Below are 23,185 nucleotides of genomic sequence, written 5' to 3'. Positions count from 1 at the left end.
GTGAGCGAATATATTTTTAGGCACAGCTGAGCTCTGACAAAGGGCAATTTATGCTGGGTAATTAATTAACAACATATTTAAGAAAGTGCTTTATTGTTTGAACCTTTTCCCGTGCACGTATGGGTCCGATATGATTGCTGCATGTGACCCATCACAGCGGACATAGATTTTGGCCGTGCAAAAGGGCGGATTTCGGATCAGTTCAATGGGTACAATCACAGTTTTTTAAAAACCTAGTAATAAATAAATTTAATAAAATTATCTGAACTAAAATTAGATTTGCTGGTAATCAGAAACAAGTTGATGAATTAATCAACCGATCATGTTTATCTCTTCTGATATAGTTGGATAATTATAAGAGAAAATAACATCAGTGACCAAAAATGCCTTATAATATACGATTTTAACCAACTTTTTTTGGATTTGCCAAAATGACCAACTAAATCGCAATGCGATCGATAATTCGCAACGTGATCTCCGGTATCGCAAATCAGTTTCCAGATTCGCAACGCGATTCTGACTATCGCATTGCGATTTCCCAAATTCGCGTTACGATTTTCCTAATTCGCAATGCGAATACGTAAATCGCAACGCGAATTTGGAAAATCGCAATGCGATTACGTAAATCGCAATTCGAATACGTAAATCGCAATGCGAATCTGACTATCGCAATGCGATTTACATAGCGCCATTCGTATTAACGCGTATTTTTTTTTTCAAATTCCAAACACGAATATATTAATATATCGGAACACTGAACCGTCCACATTATATCCCGTAATCGCAACTCATAACCTAAAACCCTAAATCACAACTCAGTCTCATCTCCATCTCTCACTCTCTAAGGCGACATCCGTCCCCATCTCCGACGAAATCAGTCCCCACGACGATATCAGTCTCCATCTCCGACGAAATCATTCACGGTCAGAAATGGAAAATCAACTAAATCAACCACCGAGGGTTAGTTTTTTTAATTATTTTTATTTTGAAATTTTTGCATTATTATTAGGTTTTTCATATTGAAATTGATGATAAGTTTATTGGTGTTTTCAATAATAGATTAACCATTTCACTTAGATTGCTTATTATATTCATTCGATTGCTGCCAATATTGCTAAATTGTTTAGTCTTTAACCCTTTGAAGTTAGTATTTGTCTTTGTTTTGTCTTTTGGTTGAAGTAATGCAATCCATTCAAGTTTCTTTCAATTTTAGTATTTGAAACCGAGAATGACTATCGCAATGCGATTATGTCGTTGCGATTTTCATTTCGCGTTGCGATTCTTGCGTTGCGATAGTCAAATTCGCATTGCGATTTTAATTTTCGTGTTGCGATTTAAAGTTTCAGAAACTATTATTATTCTGCAAATTGAAACTTGAATGAATTGCATTACTTCAACCAAAAAACAAATACTAAATTCACAGTGTTGCAAATTTAAGTTTGAAGAATAAACTACTACTCTTTATGTTTATTGTTCATATCTTCACAGTGTAGTTTTTGGTATATCTAAATTGGTATGTTTATTGTTTTTGCAGAACTTTTATTCGGCTCAATTGACCTTAAGAAATAAAGTAAGCCTGGCCAAAACAATTGCGTCGAAGCTTTCACCTGCACAAAGAAAAATATTTGAGGATACTTGCTTCGGGCCATGGCTGAAAGTACAACATCCGGGTGGAGATGCTATGTTGACCCATCTGTTTCTTCAAACCATGACTAGCGATCTACCAGAGACTATACAACGTCGTGGTGAAGAGATATGGTTTGATTTTCCACCGGCGTAGACGTGTTTTGGGCGGGAGGAGTTTTGCTTAATCACCGGTCTACGCTTCGGACACGATGATGTAGATCGGTACACTAGACATATTACCCGCCTATCATGATTTTCCCGGGTTTTTCCTGAGCTGTCAACGGAGAAGTCGAATTTACACGTGGAAGACTTGACGAGATTATTGAATAAGAAAGATGGTTTTACTCGGATGGATGACGTCGATGTTGTCCGAGTATGCCTTCTAATACTTTTGCAAGCCGGCTTTTTAGGCAGAGAGGCCCGACAACCTATTCCTAATGATCTAATTAAATTTGTAGAGGACCTAAATGTATGGAACCTGTTTCCGTGGGGTTAGTATCTATGGAGAGCTACATGGAATAAGTTGTCGTCTGCCTTTAATGATCGGAAAGGTTTGTGTGGCGATGGTTCCAAATACACTTTGTCAGGCTTTATTTGGGCCTTTAAGGTAATAATTTTTATATAATGTTTCCAAAATTATAATTAATTCTTTAACAATTACTAATGTTTGTTATTATATTGTTTGTAGATTTGGATATTTGAGGCCTTTCCCGTCATGCATACATATGCATTAAAAACTTCTAATGATATTCCTAGGGCTATTTCCTAGAAGAGGAAACGGTCCTTGCAGCAATGGGAAGATTTACTACCGTATACTACAATAAATAATGTAAGTTAACACAAATACTACCATATGTTTATAAACAAGTTATTACTAGTACACGTTTAACTTTGTTTGAGCTTTTATATTGTTAGGAGGCCAACACTCCATTACAGAGGCTGACACCCACGGAAGCTGAGCTTGCCACTGATAGGTGGCAAGCTAGTAAGCTTTTTTTTTGATGGCACGGATGATGAGCAACCACCACTTCGAGAGCCATCACCTCACCCAGAGCCATCACCTGATCGACCCGAATATATATCTCCACAACGAGAGTCATCACCTATTCTGTCACATCATCGAGCCTCTTCTCCACCATCACCTCATGATAGGAGACCGACAAAGTCTTGCGTGATGAGTTAGGGGAGTTACGTAATGAGGTCAATGCCTTGCGTGAGGAGGTCGGTACTTTACGCGATGACAATGGTGCATGGCGTGTTGAGGTGTCTACTTTACGTGGTGAGGTAGCAGCTCTACGTGAGATTGTAGCATTGTTGCAGAACGAGGTTCATACTCTATGCAACGAGGTAAGTTTAATATTTTTCATATTTAACTTGATGATAAATTTACTCGTAATTTCACTTAGATTGCTTAGTAAATTCATTCGGTTGCTGCCAATACTGTTTAACTGTTTATTCTTTAACCATGTGAAGTTAGTATTTATTTTTTGTTGTCTTTTGGTTGAAGTAATGCAATCCATTCAAGTTTCAATTTGCAGAAGAAGAATAGTTTACTATCGAAATGCGAAAATGACTATCGCAACGCGAAAATGACTATCGCAACGAGAGAATCGCAATGCGAAAATGACTATCGCAATGCAAAAATGACTATCGCAATGCGAATTTGACTATCGCAATGAAAGAATCGCAATGCGAAATGAAAATCGTATTGCGATTCTCTCGTTGCGATAGTCATTTTTGCGTTGCGATTTTGTTGTTGCGATTTTCATTTCGCATTGCGATTCTCTCATTGCGATAGTCATTTTCGCATTGCGATTTTAAGTTTCAGATTCTATTCTTCTTCTGCAAATTGAAACTTGAATGAATTGCATTACTTCAACCAAAAGACAAATACTAACTTCACAGTGTTGAAAATTTAAGTTTCAAGAATAAACTACTACTCTTTATGTTGTCATTGAACCTGCACTAAACCTATATGTTGTCCTTTTAAATGTTTATATAAGTGCTTACTTCTGGAATGTTATCTGATGCATTTTGTGAACAATGATATAATAATGATTTGGGTGAATATCGTGCAAGTTAGAAATATATTTGTCTTTGTTTTCACTGTTTAATATCATGTCTATTTATTTACTGATTTATGTATTAATTTATTTTTAGCGGCCCGCTAAGGTGGATGCTTTACATTGGGTTTTTTATTGCAAGACGGAGTTCACGCATCAGATGGCGTGCACGTGCCATTACGTCTCCGTTCACCCCAATAGTGCAAAGAATCCGTAAGAAAAAGCCCGACTCATCTGTCATCGTTCAAGAGGCCTCCCCTATCGTTCAAGAGGCCCCTATCATCCCTCAAGAGTCCCCTCCCACCGTTCAAGAGGCCACTGTCATCGTTGAAGAGGTCCCTCCCAACATTCTAGAGCCCGATTCACACGGCGTAATATATCGAATTATTGAGAAGCCCCATCACGTGCTGGACATGATGGATGACTGTTGGCTTTCATATAAGTTACCGGCCAATACCATTCCGGCAGATGAAGTGGAGAGGAAACAACTACCGGAAACAATTCTGGATAATACACTTTGGGCTAAGACCGCAGTTGATTTTTATCTACATGAGCGGAGCCAAGGGTGTTACGTTGACATATACAAACTCAACGATGATATGCATTTGTTGATTGAACGGTCTTGGTGGGGTGTATTATTAGGGGTTGAAGACAACGGCTATTTCGATGGGGGGTAAGTCTTATATTTCTTCTTATATTTCAGTTTGATTAATTTTTTTAAAAATTTATGTAATTCACTAATATATGTCTTTTTTTGTAAAACAGCATATTGATGCATGGGTGACACGTCTTCTAATTGTAAGGAAATTGAAGAAAAATATAAAAAAAACGCGATATACAATTATGCCGACGTCTTTTCACGTAGTTCACTCGAAGAATCAACGACAGGAATCATATATGTTGGTTAATGGACAAGCTAAACTTTATCTTGTATGGTGGGAGGTCAATAAGGTTAGTATATTTGTTTAAATATTTTAAAGGTGTTCATAAATAAGTGCGCAATTTGAATTATTACATTTCGATGCAGGTGTTTATCCCTATTTTGGATCATACTCATTGGCTTCTCGTCGAGCTTCAGCTCCCATCCCTAAAGACAATAGTATATGACAGCATGATAAATTACATATCATTGTCTGATTTGAGAGATATTCTTAAGGGATGGAGCTCTCATTTGGCTAAATTCTTGGATGCAATTAATTATTGGACTAAGTCTGGAAATAAGAAACCAAAGAAGTTCAATGTTACAGTTATCAGAGACGAGACCGCGCCACAACAAACGAAGGAAGCCAGAGGGGATTGTGGTCCTCTCGTATGCATGTGCTTGGAGCGTTTGACGAAAGGAAGTACACATTTTCTACCTCCCACCGATAGAGATAGAGGTGCAGTAGGCTTGTGGTTTTGGCATTTTATGGCTAGAGCGATATATGCGAGACGCTGCCTACCTGCATCCGCGTTATGAAAGTGTCCATAAACAATTTGTAAGTCAAATGCAAGTTTTGTTAAACATATATACTCTTTTTGGTTTGAAAATGTTTGGTTAAGTAGCTAGAATTCAATAATTTGCTGTTTGTAGGTTTTAGATGTGTAGAAAGTGTTGTTGATTCAATGTTTGGTTTCTGCAGGTTAATCCTGAAGTGAGTTGCGTGAAATGGATGTATGGGTGCAAAAGTTGATTTCATTATTATTTTTTGATTGTTTAATTGATTTGTAAAAGATGATTTGTAAATGTTGATTTGTTTAATTGATGTGTGCATAATATTTGTGCTTGTTTAATTGATTGAAATGTAATTGTTGATTTGTTGATTTCAATCTGCATTATGTTGAATGCAAAACAGACTATCGCAACGCGGAAATGACTATCGCAACGAGATAATCGCAATACGAAATGAAAATCGCAACGAGTGAATCGCAATGCGAAAATGAAAATCGCAATGCGAAATTAGTTTCCGCATTGCGATTCTCTCGTTGCGATAGTCATTTCTGTATTGCGATAGTCAATTCCGCGTTGCGATAGTCATTTCCGTGTTGCGATAGTCATATTCGCATTGCGATAGTCAAATGAATGTCTAATAAGTGATAACAACTGAACATATCATAGAAATGTTCAAACTCAAGTTACTAATACATGCCTAACTGAAAATGTTAAAAGTTCACACATAATATACACAGAATACAACGTTTGCATTTAAAAATCACCTAAGCTAACAGTCTCAAAAGGTGAAGCCGGTTGTGATTGGGATTTTGATGAGGATCTATATTTTGGTAGAGGAAAAGATGATTGTGATGGCACTGGTGATCCACATGTCAACCTTGTATGACCACTTTCCTTGCACCGACTACATGTCGATCTCTTCTTCTCTTCACCCTTAGACGGTATACGATCGTGACTTTTTGGTCGGCTAGGTAGCCTTCTGTCCATGGCTGGTGGCAAAACTGTTTGTAAGTCATCTGGTATGTCCCACTCAGAAGGATGTGGAATAGGGTAGACAATCTCGCCATAAGTCTGTCAATATACTTCTTTAGTGTAGCAATACATAGCGTATGCGCTTGAATCATCTTGGTTTAGATGAAGAGAAACTTTTATAAAATGGCCACATGGATAACCAGATGTTTGCCATTTCATACAACTACACATCTTTGCATTTAGATCGACAAGCCCATTTAAGTTATTATCCAGTACTTCAAACAAAGTGTTTGAACATGGTTCAATTCTCCATGACGTTGACTTCACAACACGTTTCGTTATCTTTTTTTTCTGTCCATGGTGTAACACGATGTTCCAATGTTCCTGTAAATTTAAATAAATAATACTTAGTAAAATATATGATAAGTTACAAATTTAAAGAAATAATACCTGCATGGTTTCTTTTCTTGTAGTACCACTGTTGAATAGAGGCTCGAAAAAACTCCATTAACATAGTAATGGGTAATTTCTGGGAATGACGACTTAGAGCGTTGATTGATTCTGCACTATTAGACGTCATGAAACCATATCTTGCTCCAAGTTGATGTACTCTTGACCATCTTTCAAACCAGACATCTTCTAGTGTTTGAGCACACTGAGGCAAAACACGTCTTAAACAGTTTATATGCTTATTAAAATCCACTTCCCGATAAGCTTTTACAGCCTTCCAGTATGTCCATTTGTGATTTTTTATACCAGCAGACCTTGATTTTAGATTTCTATACAAATGAACACCACAAAGTCCATGAAAAGCATATACGAAACACCTTCTAACAGCGTTGTCAATTGAGTTTGCCCTATCGGATATGATTGTCAGATTGCTAATAGGACCTATGCAATCCCTAAGATGCCCCATAAACCATGTCCATGAATCAGAGGTTTCTGATTTGCCAACCCCGTAAGCTATTGGCAGTATCCCATTGTTAGCATCCATGGCTACTGCTAATAAGTTTACTCCAAGGTATCGACCTTTTAAATGTGCTCCGTCAACTATAATAACTGGGCGCATGCAATTAATAAACGAACGAATCTACAAAATCATATACACAAGAAATATAATCATTTAAATTTGAAATGCATGTAACTAACAAAAATGAGTCAACAAAATTATATTGATTTACTAACCGCAGCACCAATGGCGATAAACAGCAACTCAAAGCGTCCATCTCTATCTGTTTTGATATGAGTTACCGACCCAGGATTTTTCAGCTTTAAATTGTGACAATAAGTCGGCAGTTGGGCAAACGATGCTTCTGGCGACCCCCTCAACAATTCCAAGGCATAACATTTGGCTCTCCAAGCTTGAGAATATGAGATACTAATCTTGAACCGAGCATTCATGTCAGTCATAATTTGATGTCCCCGATATACCATGCCATTCAAAAACATTAACTCATCCAGAAAACCACCCAACACCTTTTTGTTTGCCTGTCTATGGTGAGGAAAAACTTGGGTTCTTGAACATGTATGTTTATCAATAAAAGTCCTAACTTGAAACATTTCGCAATCTTTTATCCTCTTTGCAATCATACGCCACGTACATTTTTGTCAATCATACACCTTGTTTCGAAACGATCTTTGCTTGATTTGTTAACTTTTAGTTAATAGCCATCTTCCACACATTTCGTATACAAAGCTATCTTCAAGTCTTCCTTTGTATCAAAACAATCATCTTTCTTGATACGAATAATTTTTGCGTAACAATCAACTGCTATCTTTACCAACTCTTCTTCCGGTATCTGAAGTAATTATGGCATATTCCAGTTATACTCCCGTGGCATTTTCTTCGGGGACTTTTCTTTGGGGATTTCTTCTTCTTCTTTTTCTTCTTCAGTGTTATATGAATTACAGAATGGATGTTCAACATGTTCATTTACAGTCATAACTTCCTCCTCATTATCATCAACAACAACTTCCTCGGTAACGCCTGTTTCATCATCAAAATTCGGGTATTGACCAATATCAAAATCATTACACGCAGGGTCTGTTTCTTCTTCTGAAAAATCATCAAAATCCGAGTATTGACCAAGATCAAAGTTCGGGTATTGACCAAGATCAAATTTCGAATACTGACTAGTACTCACAATTTTTTCTGTTGGCTCATCATCGTCTAACTGGTCAATACGAAAACCGGAATTTGGTGCTGAAAGTTGATTGGGATTTGGATTAGGGAAAGGTTGTGGGTTTTGAGATTGTGTTTGGTATTGGAAATGTGGTGAAACAATATTTACTTGGTGATGAAATTGTGGTGAAACCATTAAATTTTGAGCACCATAAACTGGGGTTGAAAAACTTAGTTGATAGGTTCAACAACATACAATGTAACATCATCACTTGAAACATTAATGTAAGTAATGAATCGTTCAACATCTTCATTGTTGGTTAACAAATAAACTTTACCATTTCTCTGATAAGATAGCCTAAATCCACTTAGGGGCTCTAAATTCAATTTATTTGCAACACATAACATTAGAGTTTCATAAGTTAACTTTTTTAATGACAGTTTTAGTTGAAGATTCATGGGTAAAGGCATATATTTTAAAACACCATGAACATTCTCCCATGACCCTCCAAAACACAAATCTATCCAAACATGATCAACATTAGATGATTTCATTATTGTAAATTAATTTACTAAACAAACGAGTTGCGAAACTAAAACCTGTTGCCGGATGGGGAAGGATGTCGTTGGATATAGGAACGGATGTCGCCGGAGAGTGTGATAGATGGAGATGGAATGAGTTGCGATTTAGGGATTTAGGTTATGAGTTGCTACTGCTGCGTAGTTATATACCCAAAACATTTGTGTTGCGAAACTAAAACCTGTTGCGAATTCAGAAATCGAGTTGCGAATTTGAAATTCAGTATTGCGATAGTCAGAATCTCGTTGCGATTTACAGATTCGCATTGCGATTTACGTAATCGCATTGCGATTTTCCAAATTCGCGTTGCGATTTACGTAATCGCATTGCGATTTTCCAAATTCGCGTTGCGATTTACGTATTCGCATTGCGAATTAGGAAAATCGCAATGCGATAGTCAGAATCGCATTGCGAATCTGGAAACTGATTTGCGATACTGGAGATCGCGTTGCGAATTATCGATCGCATTGCGATTTAGTTGGTCATTTTGGCAAATCCAAAACAAGTTGGTTAAAATCGTATATTATAAGACATTTTTGGTCACTGAGGTTATTTTCTCTAATTATAATTGATGGGTCAAAGAATGAAAAGTAGAGAAAAAATATTCAAAATTAATGAACATAATAGATCTCAAAACTACTTAAAATATTTTTCATCTTTACTTTCGGAGAGGAGTGTGACAAGACTTGGATCCAATTTTGTATTTTGTAGACCACTTGAAGAAAAATATATATATATATATATATATATTATTGTATATGGTTTAAAAAAATCATTTAATTTTGAATCAAATAATATCATAATATTATAAATATATATAATTAAATTTAAACAGAAACTCAAAAATTCGACTCAACTCGTCTCGACTCAACTGTCTCGACTCAAATTTTATAAACTTAAAAATATTTCAAGTCAACTTCGAGTCAAAAAAATATAAGACTCCTCAACTCGAATAACACGGATTTTTTTAACTCAACTCAACTCGACTCAACTCGATCGAACGCTCACCCTTAGAGGAGACAGGTAAGTGTATCATTTCTATATCACTTAGACACCTAAAAACACACTTTCTTTCTATATCTATATGCAGTGTTTATCGTAAAGCATGTAATATGACATTTTGTGAAAATTCATTGTGGTGGTCATTTTTCACGACACATCTAAAAATAACAATATCATATATCTCTTCTATTACTTTCTTTCGCAATGTTTTTCACATTGTTGCTTAATCATTTATATGTATTGAATTTTCCACCAACTTGTTTTAAAAATGTAACACTTATATTTTAAAAATCTTTGAGTAAATAAACAAAAAAATAAGGATAAATTTTATTCTATCTTAAATTTTTGAACAACCACTCTAATCGAATGTCACTATTAATAATCACTTTATTTTATCTTCTTATAATTTTTTTTTTTACATTTCTGTTGTTTAACATGGTATTTATTTTATTTTGTTCATACTCATGCATATTGCAGGAAATTCTTGAATATCAAAATTTTAATCTTCCAAAATACCATACAATATTCAGAGGAAGTTTACTTAAGTATCTATACATATTTGACCTACACTTTATTTGATAATTCAAATTCAACTAACCTTTTATTACGACAATAAATAATATATATTATGTAGAGAAAAATCTAACCATCTTAATGAAATTATTATTATTATTATAGGATTGTGTTTGATTTTCCCTTGTATATTCTTCCTTGTGCATGGCATGATATTTTGTTCTCTAGTTATATTTTATTGTTATCATGCATGTGGGTCGCCTTTCCATATTCACTTAATTAATCTGTTTCTCCAAGACTTTTGCAAGTTCAAAAGAACATCAATTAACTCGATATGTTTTGAATAATTAATTTATTTGAATTTATTCAAAATAATATGTTAATTAATTTTTAATTCAAGGGATCATATCTCCATGTAATAAACATAATTTTCACTTTTAATTGCATCAATTTATCCTCGAATTCATTTAATTACATCAATTATATCATTTGATTGACGATGATCGTTGTGATATTGACATAAAAATTAATAGTTCTGACATAATGGTTTATTGTGTTAACGTAATAAACTACCTATAAATGATGATATTGTAGAGAGACTTTTGTCATTCGATCGACATTGATCGTGATGATGGTGACATAAAAATTAACAGTGTTGACATAATGATTTACCGTGTCGACGTGATAATCTACCTATAAATGATGACGTTGTAGAAAGATTTAATTGATTTGATTAATAAAAAAATAATAATTGATTTGAAATATAAAATTATTATTGTAATAATTTAAATTTATGCAACTGATATAATGTCAATTTTAGTTAATTTGAGATTAGAAATTTAAAAACTAGTTTAATAAATATTGTTAAAACAACAACCATTCCTAATACGACCTAATTTTCCTTTTCACCAGCCCTCGTCGTTCACATGCTATATTATATGTATGTATGTATATCCATACATATTATATATGTATGTGTATATAAACAACTCAAACCAGAAAAGGAGCTAAGAACTAGCTTCACTTTCCTTCATTCTTCAACCCTTTTGCTTACACTTCTTCTTCGTTAAATTTCACAATCTTTGATTCACTAAAAAGGAAAACAAAAATGGTAATGAGTTTTCAAATTCCAGCATATTTCACAGCTATATTCATTATAACCTGTTTGATGTCCATGATCAATATCATCAAAGCAGTTTGATGTCCATCACAAGGACATCAAAGCCCTCGACATCGGAGACAAACTCTCCGTCGATCCTTCCACCGTAGGAGCAGCCTCTCGAGATTTCGGCCACATTGTAAAAGCAGTTCCCCTGGCGGTTCTGCACCCTTCAAATCCACAAGACATTGCTGCGCTCATAAAACTCAGCTACTACAGTTCAGTTCCTTTCGGCATAGCAGCAAAAGGGCATGGTCATTCGCTCAGGGGTCAGGCAATGGCGAATAACGGCGTCGTGATCGACATGAAATCGATGAACAAACATCGGAACGGAACCGGAATCCGAGTCTTGACCACTACCGACGGGCTTTACACTGACGTCGGCGGCGAACAGCTTTGGATCGATGTGTTGAATAAAACATTGGAACATGGACTTGCACCCGTTTCTTGGACCGATTATTTGTACTTAACCGTCGGTGGAACGCTCTCAAATGCCGGGATTAGTGGACAAACCTGTCGTTATGGTCCTCAGATCAGTAATGTTCTTGAAATGGATGTTATAATATGTACATATTATTCTTCGAAACCCAAATCTTATTTAATTTTTTATTTTTATTTTTCATCCAAAACATTGCATGGTTCTCTCTGTTGAAGAAAACCCTGAACAGACAAATTAGCTTGCTGGTGTCTAGTGGTTGATCACTTGTGCATTTAATTTTCAAATGGCGTTCCATTCCATGCCAACCTGTTAAAAGTTTTCTAACTATAGGGTCCACACAGTTAGGAAGCCATTGGACAAAAGTTCAAACGGCGATAATCGATAATTATGCATGTTTTCCAGTCTGTTTATAATATTTTTTTTGGTGAACAAAAAGATTAAAAAAACAGAGGATTAAGCTTCTACTGACAACGTGTAATCTTCAGCTTCCCGTTGGACAATATCAATGACTTCCTATGGTGGGGTGGAAAAAACAATATGAACTTCTCCTCTAGTCCCGACAATCTTCGCTAGTCTATCCGCCACCTTGTTTGCATTCCTGCTTATGTGCTTTAAATCAACATTCCAATTCCTGTTAATCAACTCATTCACGCAGTCAATAGGAGTGAAAATCGATCCTCTCTTTGTGTTCTTCTTTAACATTCGAACAACCTCCAAACTATCCGTTTCCACCGTGATTAGCCGCTCTCCTAGATTCCAAGCATGAGAAAGACCTTCATGGATACCCCATAACTACTCTTCAACTATAGAACAAATTTCGATCACTTTTGAGAAACCAAACATCCAACCACCATTCGAAGATCGAAGAACACCTCCAATGATGCAAATCCGCTTCCTATGTCACGGGACCCATCAGTATTAATCTTACACCAATTGTGAGGAGGCGGTTGCCAAACATCAGGCATAGTACATGAACGGTGAGAAAGTTGAATCGTTGATAAAGATGATTCCATTGCACGGTTCGCTTCGAGAGTGAGGCGCCTGCTCATCTCCAATACAGACTCATGCTCAAAATAATCCGGATCAAAAATTCTGCTATTCCGATTCTTCCAGATTAACCAAAGGATTGAACTAAACCGTAAGTCCCAATCATTCTCCTCACGTGCATAAAACCCCGGGGAAGCGATATTGATTTGCATCCAACTTCTGATATCCCTTGTACAAAATTCCTCTAACTTTTCAGTTTTAACTAATGTTGACCAAATAGCCATAGCCATGTAACATTGGCGAAAAAGATGGTCTGATGATTCGCCCGTCTGTCCACAAATTCCACAATTGCTAGTTGTGGCCATATGTCATCGTACTCGCTCTGTATTAGTAAGAAGCCGATCATTCGCTAGCAACCATAAAAAAATTTTAATCTGCTGCAGTCCACGATACTTTGAAATCACCTCCCACACTTTATGCGTAACGTCATTTGAAATTCCATGCCTCAACTCATAAGATGATTTAACAGAGAAATTCCGATCAACGCTTCATTTCCAACCCAGAGCATCCATTCGACAGCTTTGTCGTGGGGCATTGTTGCTGCCAGGCGTTGAACGATGGTGTTCAGCAGTTTATCAATGATGAATTCCCAACGCCATTGACCATTATGATCCACCATAGAAGACACCGACTTCCTTGGAAGGTTATCTCGCTCTGCTATATTAACAACAAAGCTCGCCAAAGGTCCCAAATCACAAAGCCAATACCCCCTCCAAAAATCTACATTACAACCATTACCAATATTCCAAACAAAGCTTTGTCGTACCTCATTCCATACTTGAGAAATACCCTTCCAAACATGCGAGCTCCTCGTGCGATTAATGGATTCGGGGATCAATTCCACCCATTTATATTTAGAGCGTAGCACTCTAGCCCACAGCTGATCGGAATTAACCACTAGTTTGTAAACTAGTTTCATGAGAAAAGCTTCATTCTGAACACTTAATTTCCGCAGACCCAGGCCGCTGTTAACAGTTGGTTTACAAATGTTTTCCCAATGCACAAGAGGTACTCCACCTCTATTCTCGGTACGACCCCAAATAAATCCCCGAATTAACCGTTCAATCTCTTCACATATCCCTTTGGGAAGCATCGTTGATTGCATTGAATAAGAAGGAATTACCGAAAGTACTGTTTTTGCCAAAGTAATTCTCCCAGCCAAGGACAATGATTTTTCCTTCCACCCCGTGAGCTTATCACGAACTCTTGAAACAATATAACTATACGAAGCTTTCGTAATCTGAGAATGTAACAGAGGGACTCCCAGATACTTACCTAAATTTTGAACTTCTTGAAAGCCAAAAGAAGCACTAATGGAATTCTTCAAATCCAAATCCACATTCTTTGAGTAATAAATAGTAGTTTTCTGCATATTTATTTTTTGACCCGAGGATTTGCAAAATAGCTCCAAAATACCCCGTATAACATCACATTGCTCGATAGAAGCCTCAGCAAGGAGTACCAATTCATTAGCGAAGAAAAGATGGGAGAGAACAAGTCCGTTACGGCACAAGCGAATAGGTTTCCACCTACCATTGTTTACCGCTCCAGTTATTGCATGCCCCAACCGTTCCATGCACATTACAAACAAGTAAGGTGATAAAGGATCACCTTGACGAAGCCCACGTGATGGATTAAAAGATGCAGACATAGCACTGTTCCAAAGTACCTAGGTCGAGACTGAAGATACACAACGCATGATAAGTATCCTAAGCTTGTCCGGGATACGAAGCTCTTTTAACGTATCATCAATGAAAGGCCATTCAAGACGATCATATGTTTTCCCAAGATCAATTTTGATAGCCATATAACCAATCTTACCTTTCTTCAATCTCATGGAGTGGACTACCTCCTGCGCAATAATAATATTATTCGTTATCAATCTGTCAGGAACAAAACTTGTTTGAGTTTTAAAGATCCAATGACTCAGCAAAGGTTTTAGCCGATTCACAATAATCTTTGTGATTAGCTTATAAAGGACTGAGCAAAAACTAATAGGTCGAAAGTGACTAAACGACTTCGGAGATTTAATTTTTGGGATAAGCACCAAGAGAGTTCGATTGAGTTGATTATCAAAATCACCTCCTGCAAATATGTTCTGAATCATCCGACACACACCATATTGTACTGTAGACCAATTTTTCTGATAGAAAAAAGCATGAAGTCCATCCACTCCAGGTGCCTTTAGCGGACTCATGCTAAATAACACATCCCGAATTTCTTCCATAAATAACGGTCTCATAAGCCCACACAAATCCGACTCAGGAGTTGCAGGAAAACAACCCTTAATCGAAAACACATTTCCATCAACCATGTTGCTGGTGAATAAGTCCCTATAATAATTTATAGCCATCGAACAAAGAACTTATTGATCAGAAATCCAACCTCCATTCGTTGCCTTGAGAGCTCCTACGTAATTATGACGACGCCTAAGCATCGTACATGCATGAAAATATTTTGTATTTTTATCCCCATGGAGGATCCATTGGTTTCTTGATTTTTGAAGCCACAAACTCTCCTCTTGTTGCAGTATATTTTCAAGTTCATTTTTCAGCATATGTTGTAGATCAACCAATCTTCGAGAATAACGAGAAATAAGCGCTCTTTCAATACCTCGTAAACGGGCCAACAACTCTATTTTTTTCCTCCCTATGTGGCCAAAAACCTTCAAGTTCCAATCAGTAGCTTTGATTTGAAAAGAATTAATGTTGTTTAAAATATCCAATTCATTATTCCAAACCTCCGACAGAAAACTCTTAAACTGAGGATGGTCTTGCCATGCAGCAATAAAACGGAAAGGTTGATTACCCTGAACTCTCGTTGTGTTTTGTGCTTTAAGGAGTAGAGGACAATGATCCGAACCCACCCTATCAAGATGCAACACCATAGTACCTGAGAAAACATTCGCCCAACAACTATTCATAAGGCAGCGATCCAAACGTTTACAAAGATTGCCTCTTCTCCACATAAACTTCGGCCCTCGATAGTCTACTTCAAATAACCCCAGCTCAAACACAAAAGCTGCAAATAAGTTTCTAACTCTTGATCCACGGCATGATCCTCCATCCCTTTCATCGAGGCGAATGATGGAGTTAAAATCACCACCCAAAACCCAAGCTTCATTCCCGCCTGGATCGAGATTAATAAGATGCTTCCATACTAACTTGCGTTTCTCCACTTAAGGACTAGCGTAAACTACAGTAAAATATAACCATCTATTAACAGCATCAGACCAACATCTATTGTGAATAAACTGAGGCGAAATAGTTAATATTTCAACATTTAACTCAACTTTCCAAAGGAGCCAAATACCACCAGTAAAACCAAGAGCTTCAACTCTAAAAGAATTCTGAAAACCGAAAGTCCGAATAGCCTTCTCGGAAACATTACCACTAATCTGAGTTTCAAGTAACACAATAATTCTGGGTCGATGTTCCCGACAATATTCCCGAAGATAACGTCTGAAAGATGGGCAACCAGCGCCCTGACAATTCCAAAAGAGAATATTAACCATAAAATAAATAAAATTCAAGAGCACACCCTTACTGGGGTAGATTCGGGTTAGCATTCTCTCTATCCGGTATTATAACCTCCTCTGTAACTGCTTCCAACGCTTCCACTACAGGCCGATTTCCTTCCTCTCTTTTATTCTCACGCACGGAAAATGAACCCTCACCATACATTATACTGCTATCAAGATGTGTGTTGAATTTTGCATTCCACAACTAATCTGTAAAACCTGTCGATGAGAGTTTAAAATCTTTATTTTTCTTCTTCACTTTCAGTCCTTTAGAACTATCCCCAACCTCACGTTTATTTCCTTTATTCCGAATGTTTTTGCTTGCGACATGAAGCCGACTATCCTCCAAAATGGTGACCACCGAATGATTACCCACAACTCTATCATTGCGATGTTCCGTCACTTGAGGAATAACCCCGTCCTTCATGGCTATCACATTAATCTGTTGTAACGTTTGAATTGCTTCTGTTTTTCTAGATCGACCTGGATAACCCAGCCTAGTAGCACCAGACTCCATTGACCCATTGCTTGACCTTTCCTTATCCACCTGCTCTAATGTCCGAATTTCCTTAGTTTTTTCGTCGAATGAGTACCTTTTCCTTTTACTCGTGAGTCTATCCGAGAGGTGTTTGCCAGACCTTCCTCCATGTTGGTTACATCCACTGCGACCTCCGGAATTACCGTGGAATCTTCATCAATTCCATCATTTCCCTCACCTAGAATTGCAAATCGAGAGCCCCTCGTATCATCACCACTTGTTTTCATATTTGAATCAAGATTTTTCTTCGTACGCCTTCTACGCGTTTCAGCGATCATCCATGGTCCAAAACCCAACTCCTCACAACCTAATCCTTTATCCAAGTCAAAACTTGAACCACTGGCCGCTCCTCCCTTACTAGTATTCGCTTCAATAGAGCCACAAACATCTTTCGAATGCCTATATACTCCACATTGGAAACATATTTGTTGTAGTCCTTCATACTCAATCTTTTCCCAGAACCTGTCAATCTTTAGGCATGGAATTAATGGTTTATTAAGATTCACCAACACCGCCAAACGAGCAAAACGACCTCTCTCTCCCGAATTTGTACTATAGTCGATCTTCACCACCTGACCAATAACCATAGCAATACGACAAAAAATCGCCTTTGAATAATATCTGTAAGGAAGCCCCAGTAATCTAACCCAGTATATTACTTGCGATGGATGTTTTCTGATGTGGTGAATGTACGACTCCATGGTTGAACCGTTAGATAACATCCGAAAATCGTCCACGGCCCTTCCATCAAGACATGAATATAATCCTGTTCACTTTCAAACTTCACCAGGAAATAATCATTCTCTAAATCGATGACTTGGTACTATCCTTGGAGCTGCCATAATAAACCAATCCAATTCAACAACGTCTTAAAACCAATGGCACGTCCCAGGAGTCGTACTATCACCGAGCGCCTCATGCTATAGTCAATTCTGTCATGAACTTGATCAACGAATTGAATCACAGGATACTGACCATTTATATCCACGATACATTCACCATCCAGAACCACTACCTCATCCATAGCATGAAGCGAAACCACGTCCGTCGTCTGCTTCAATTGACTCGTGACAGCACTGGCGTAAGATCGCTCTCCTGTTGTCGAGTTCCCTCTCCAATGCTATTAACAACCGATTGCGTCTCCATACCACTCTGATCTTCCTCCATTCGATCAACATTCATCTCGTTATTACGAACTTTTTTAGTAACACGATGATCCTCGTCGGGGAAAGGGGAACCCAGTCTCTCCAAAGGTGGAGATGATAGCACTTCAATCCCATGTTGATTTCTAGCGAGGTTACCGTCGATCGGAGGAGGAGCCGGGGGAACAAACAGGCGGCGGTGGATTGCAGTACTCCCGTAAGGGAGGGGCACTGTTTTCGCAAGGGTTTTCCATAGTTCGAACCTTCTGCTTATAATATTAATAGTAACATAAGGTACACAAATATTTCATGAAAAGCCGTATGTTTTGCATGCATGCAGTTAGACTTACGAGCTACGTTTATATTTATCTTAAATTCAGGAAAAACTGATTTTATGACTTGCTCGCCAAAGATGAATTCAGAGCTCTTTTATGCTGTTCTTGGTGATTTAGGTCAGTTTGGAATCATAACAAGAGCACGAATTCCACTCCAACCGGCACCGTTACGGGTATATATTGTTTATAATACGATTATCATCCGAACCCGACCCATGATCATTCCTAATCGTATATGATTTATTATTTAATCTCTTCATTTTTTGTGTTCACAGGTTAAGTGGGTACGAGTACTATACAGTGATTTCTCCGCATTTACCAGAGATCAAGAACTTTTAATCTCGAGAAATGGACGAGAGGATAAACATGCATTGGATTATTTAGAAGGTTCATTACTTATAGATCAAGGCTCTCCGGATAACTGGCGATCTTCGTTTTTCCCACACTCGGATCACACCAAAATAATCTCGTCGATAACCAAGCATCGGATCATGTATTGTCTCGAGGTTGTCAAGAATTACGATGACCAAACGAAAAACACAGTCGACAAGGTAAAAAAACACAAAATTCATGATCAAATTTGAGGACATGTTACATGATATTGATCTGCGAGTATGTGTTTTTTTTTTCTTATTGCAGGAGATGAAACAGATTTTGAAAGGCTTGAATTACATGAGTGGATTCATGTTTCAGAAAGATGTTGGTTATGGAGAATTCTTGAACCGAGTTCGAGCTGGGAAACTGAAGCTTGAATCACAAGGATTATGGGAAGTTCCACACCCATGGTTGAATCTTTTTATACCCAAATCCTAGATTTCAGATTTCAACGACGGCGTTTTCAGAGGCATTGTCCTTGAACGCAACATTACTACAGGGCCTGTCCTTGTTTATCCCATGAACAGACACAAGTGCTGTTTCCTTTTTCTATTTATATGTTTTAAATATGTTCTACCTCAAATTTGAACCGACATTTAACCTTCTATTATAATTAATCATATTTATATATTGAGATGGGATCATGTTACATAATGTAAATTTTTTTAGTTTTACACATATTTAATACCATTTGATGATTAAAAATATATGACTAAGATTAACATTAGAAAATGTGAAGATATTAAGTGGGGGAAAAAATAATGAGTCAATCTCAGTCATCTATTTTTACTAATCTAATGATCATAAATCTATATAAAACTACAATGTAAGTGGATCTAACCCATATATATATATATATATATATATATATATATATATATATATATATATATATAATGTAACATTTTGAATACTATTAATTAATGGCCAGGATGAACCTCGACGGGGGCGGTCGCCCCCTAAAAATTTAAAATTATCATATATTTTAGATTTTTTCTGTATATTTTCTATTGAAAATATGTTTTCACCCCTTAGAATTTTATAAGTTCAAGCTTTGCCATTGAAATTTTATAAATTCAAATTTATTTCTCTAACATAAATTTATGTGTTTGTCCTTACAGATGGGATGATAGGATGTCAGCTGTTACACTAGATGAAGAGATTTTCTACGCGGTGGGTTTTTTGCATTCAAGTGGATTCAATGATTGGGAAGCTTTTGAAGATCAAAATATGGAAATAATGAAGTTTTGTAAGAGAGCTGGTATTATGGCTAAGCAATATCTTCCTCATTTCAGTACTAAGGATGAATGGGCTCATCATTTTGGCTCAAAATGGAAGATTTTTCAACAGAGGAAACATCGGTTTGATCCAAGAATGTTATTGTCACCCGGACAAAGAATTTTCAATAATAATTAATACTTTTGTATTCTTAGAGATATTAATTAGGATAAAACCACTTAATACTATAATTTGTAGTCCTTTCGAGGTTTTTAGAAAGAGAAAAGAGAGTTTGAAGTATATAATTCGATTTCTTTTTCTAAGATATTTCGATGCTCGATGATAAAAACTCTAGATTTAGTTCATAATCAAATAAACTGAAACAAAATTTACTTTTTTTCTTTCACAAAATTCAAGCTCCATTCACATTTTGTAATGCAATAATTTATTAAAATTTATAACTATTTTATAATATATAAGGATCATTACATAACAATTCGATAAGTTTAATAATTATTTTATAATATTTAAAAGTTTGTCGACTAAATAAATCATTTGAACATAATACAATAACATCTAGTATATTTTACCTAAAAACATACTTTACCCTAAAAAAGACATGCAATTCCCATGCATTCATGTAAATTAATGAGAAAATCCCATTATTAGAGGCCTATTTATTCTTAAAATAACCAACCACCCTTTATTAAGTTGGGTTGGATTTATGTTGATCTAATGTCCCTTTTAGTATGAATAATATTCCTTAACCTTTTCTAATCAAATTCCTATTAGAAAGTAAGCAACTTACAATCTCTAAACATATTGATGTTCTTGGACTAATGCATTTATATATTAACTAATCGGATCTTAATTGAAGATTGCCATCTACCTAAATTTCGAATGATTAGGTGGGTCGGCATTAATTATATAGTATAAGTGTAACTACACTTCAAATACAATACAATTTGAATAATTGTACTTAAATTTAAGGTAAAGTATGTAAATAGTCCTTGAACTTTTAGGGCGCTTGTATTTTGATCATCCAACTTTTGAAACTTGCAATACAATCATAGAACTTTTAATTCATTTTCATTTTGGTCCCTACTGTTACCTCCAGTTAGTTTTTACTAACATGACACTTAACCCCTTTAACTCCCCTTCTTCTTCAAATGAAAAGGCTTCTGTACTCTTTTCTCCAACCTCTTTGAAGAACTCTCGAAAGCCCTCTCCTTTTCTCTGTCGACTCAGTAGATTCGACTATACTAAACCATGTTTCGTTCCTTCACTCACTAGGCCACAACTCAAGTGAATCAAGGTTCAGCGAGATTCTAGGTTTCTAGGTTTCTTTTATTTAAAAGATTAGTCTATCTTGTGTGTTGGACTATAGGTTGAACGATTTCTTGGGGTTCATGCAGGCCCGACCCAATACATGTGCCATATGAGCCTTAGCCCAGGGCAGCATATTCGAGGGGGCATCAATTTTCTAGTGCTTATAGTGTGTATATATATATTTGGCCCCAAAAAATTAGCCCAAAACACCTGATCGCCGATCCAAAAAAATTAATTCTTGCCTTGTAGGTTTTGGTTTGTATTAGTATTGATATTGTTTGACTATAATTTCTATTTCATTTTTGTTTTAAAAAAAATATTTATGTTTTGTCTATTATACGGTACAAATATAGGGATTATCTCACCCAAGGCATTAAAACTCATTGGACCGGCCTGGTTCATGAATTTGGTTGCCGCTTGGGGTTATTGGGTGCTTGGTGCTAGTGTTATTGAGCATTTTAAATATCCTAGTTCCCTTACCATTCGTTTGTTAAGCAGATTCGATTATCTTTCGACTATAATAATCGAAGTGGGTCTTTGCTTGTGCTTGTGTAGTTGTCTTCCTCAACTTGGTTTTTTGTGGGCTGTTTATGCTGCTAAAGTTCTTCCATGTCGTTTTTGGGCATTCTCTTTGAGTCAATATAGGCAATCTTTCATTTCAAGCGGCGTTCTATCTTATCCTATTATGGTCTGATTTGAGGCCCATAGAGGGGTCTTAGTTGCTGGTTGATCGTGGTTGCTCGCTTCACTTGGTTGCTCATTTGTTAATCAATTTTTTTTCTGAGAAAGTAGAGAGTGAAACTGAATTTTCTTGGGAATATAGAGAGAGAAAAAAGAATCTAAGAAATGGCAAGGCCTTGGATCTTAGATTTCATTGAGAGAGTGTGTGAGAATAAGAAGAAGAAGAAGAATGATTAACTGTCACGTCAGTAAAAAAGAAGGTTAACTACCACGTCATTAAAAGCTAACGGAAGGTAACGACAGAGACAAAAATGAAAACAAACTAAAAGTTCGATGATTGTATTACAAGTTTCAAAAGTTGGGTGACTAAAATGCAATCGTCCTAAAAGTTTGGGGATTTTTTATATACTTTACCCTTAAATTTAATCACTCTAACATATAATAAAACTGATGGTAAAGTAGAAAAATGATCCTCGATTATAGGATATTATTTTATTAAGTCCATCGACTATTAAAAGTTATAAAATGATCCTCTGACTATAAAATGTTGCTTTGTTGAGTCCCTTGACTATTGAAAGTTACAAAATGGTCACTCAACTATTCATTATGTTCCAAACTCGTCCTTTTCTATTAAAAAATTGGTGATATTTGAGCTGAACGTTAACCTGCTGACCGTAATATATATAAAATCTGATCCCAAAATCCCAAATGACTATCATATCTCAGTCATCATGTTAATGTCCAACTTAGACAATCCCCAATTTTTTAACGGAAAATGACGAGTTTATAACATAATAATAGTCTGGTGACCATTTTGTAACTTTTAATAGTTGGGGTACTCAACAAAGCAATATCCTATAGTTGAAGGATCGTTTTATAACTTTTAATAGTTGAAAGATTTAATAAAACAATAATCTATAGTCAGGGGACTATTTGTGTACTTTATCCTAAAAATGATAATTTAAATATGTCAAAATAATTTATATATTAATATTTAAATTAAATATAGTATTGACTAGAAACTAAAATTAGGTAAATATTATAGTTGGGTTGTGCTGATCTTATCCAATCCTTACAAGAATGGATGAATTT

The 23,185-nt window shown here is 36.3% G+C and overlaps 1 pseudogene; it reads left to right on the top strand.

The window, feature by feature from the left end:
* The first annotated feature begins 11,312 nt into the window (after positions 1 to 11,312).
* LOC120166309 lies at positions 11,313 to 20,281 on the top strand (annotated as a pseudogene).
* Positions 20,282 to 23,185: the final 2,904 nt, after the last annotated feature.

Source organism: Hibiscus syriacus, unplaced genomic scaffold (assembly GCF_006381635.1).
Source record: "Hibiscus syriacus cultivar Baekdansim isolate YM2019G1 unplaced genomic scaffold, ASM638163v2 tig00111634_pilon, whole genome shotgun sequence".
Lineage (NCBI taxonomy): Eukaryota > Viridiplantae > Streptophyta > Magnoliopsida > Malvales > Malvaceae > Hibiscus > Hibiscus syriacus.
Note: the sequence above shows the minus strand (reverse complement) of the source record. Positions and strands in the feature narration are given on the sequence as shown.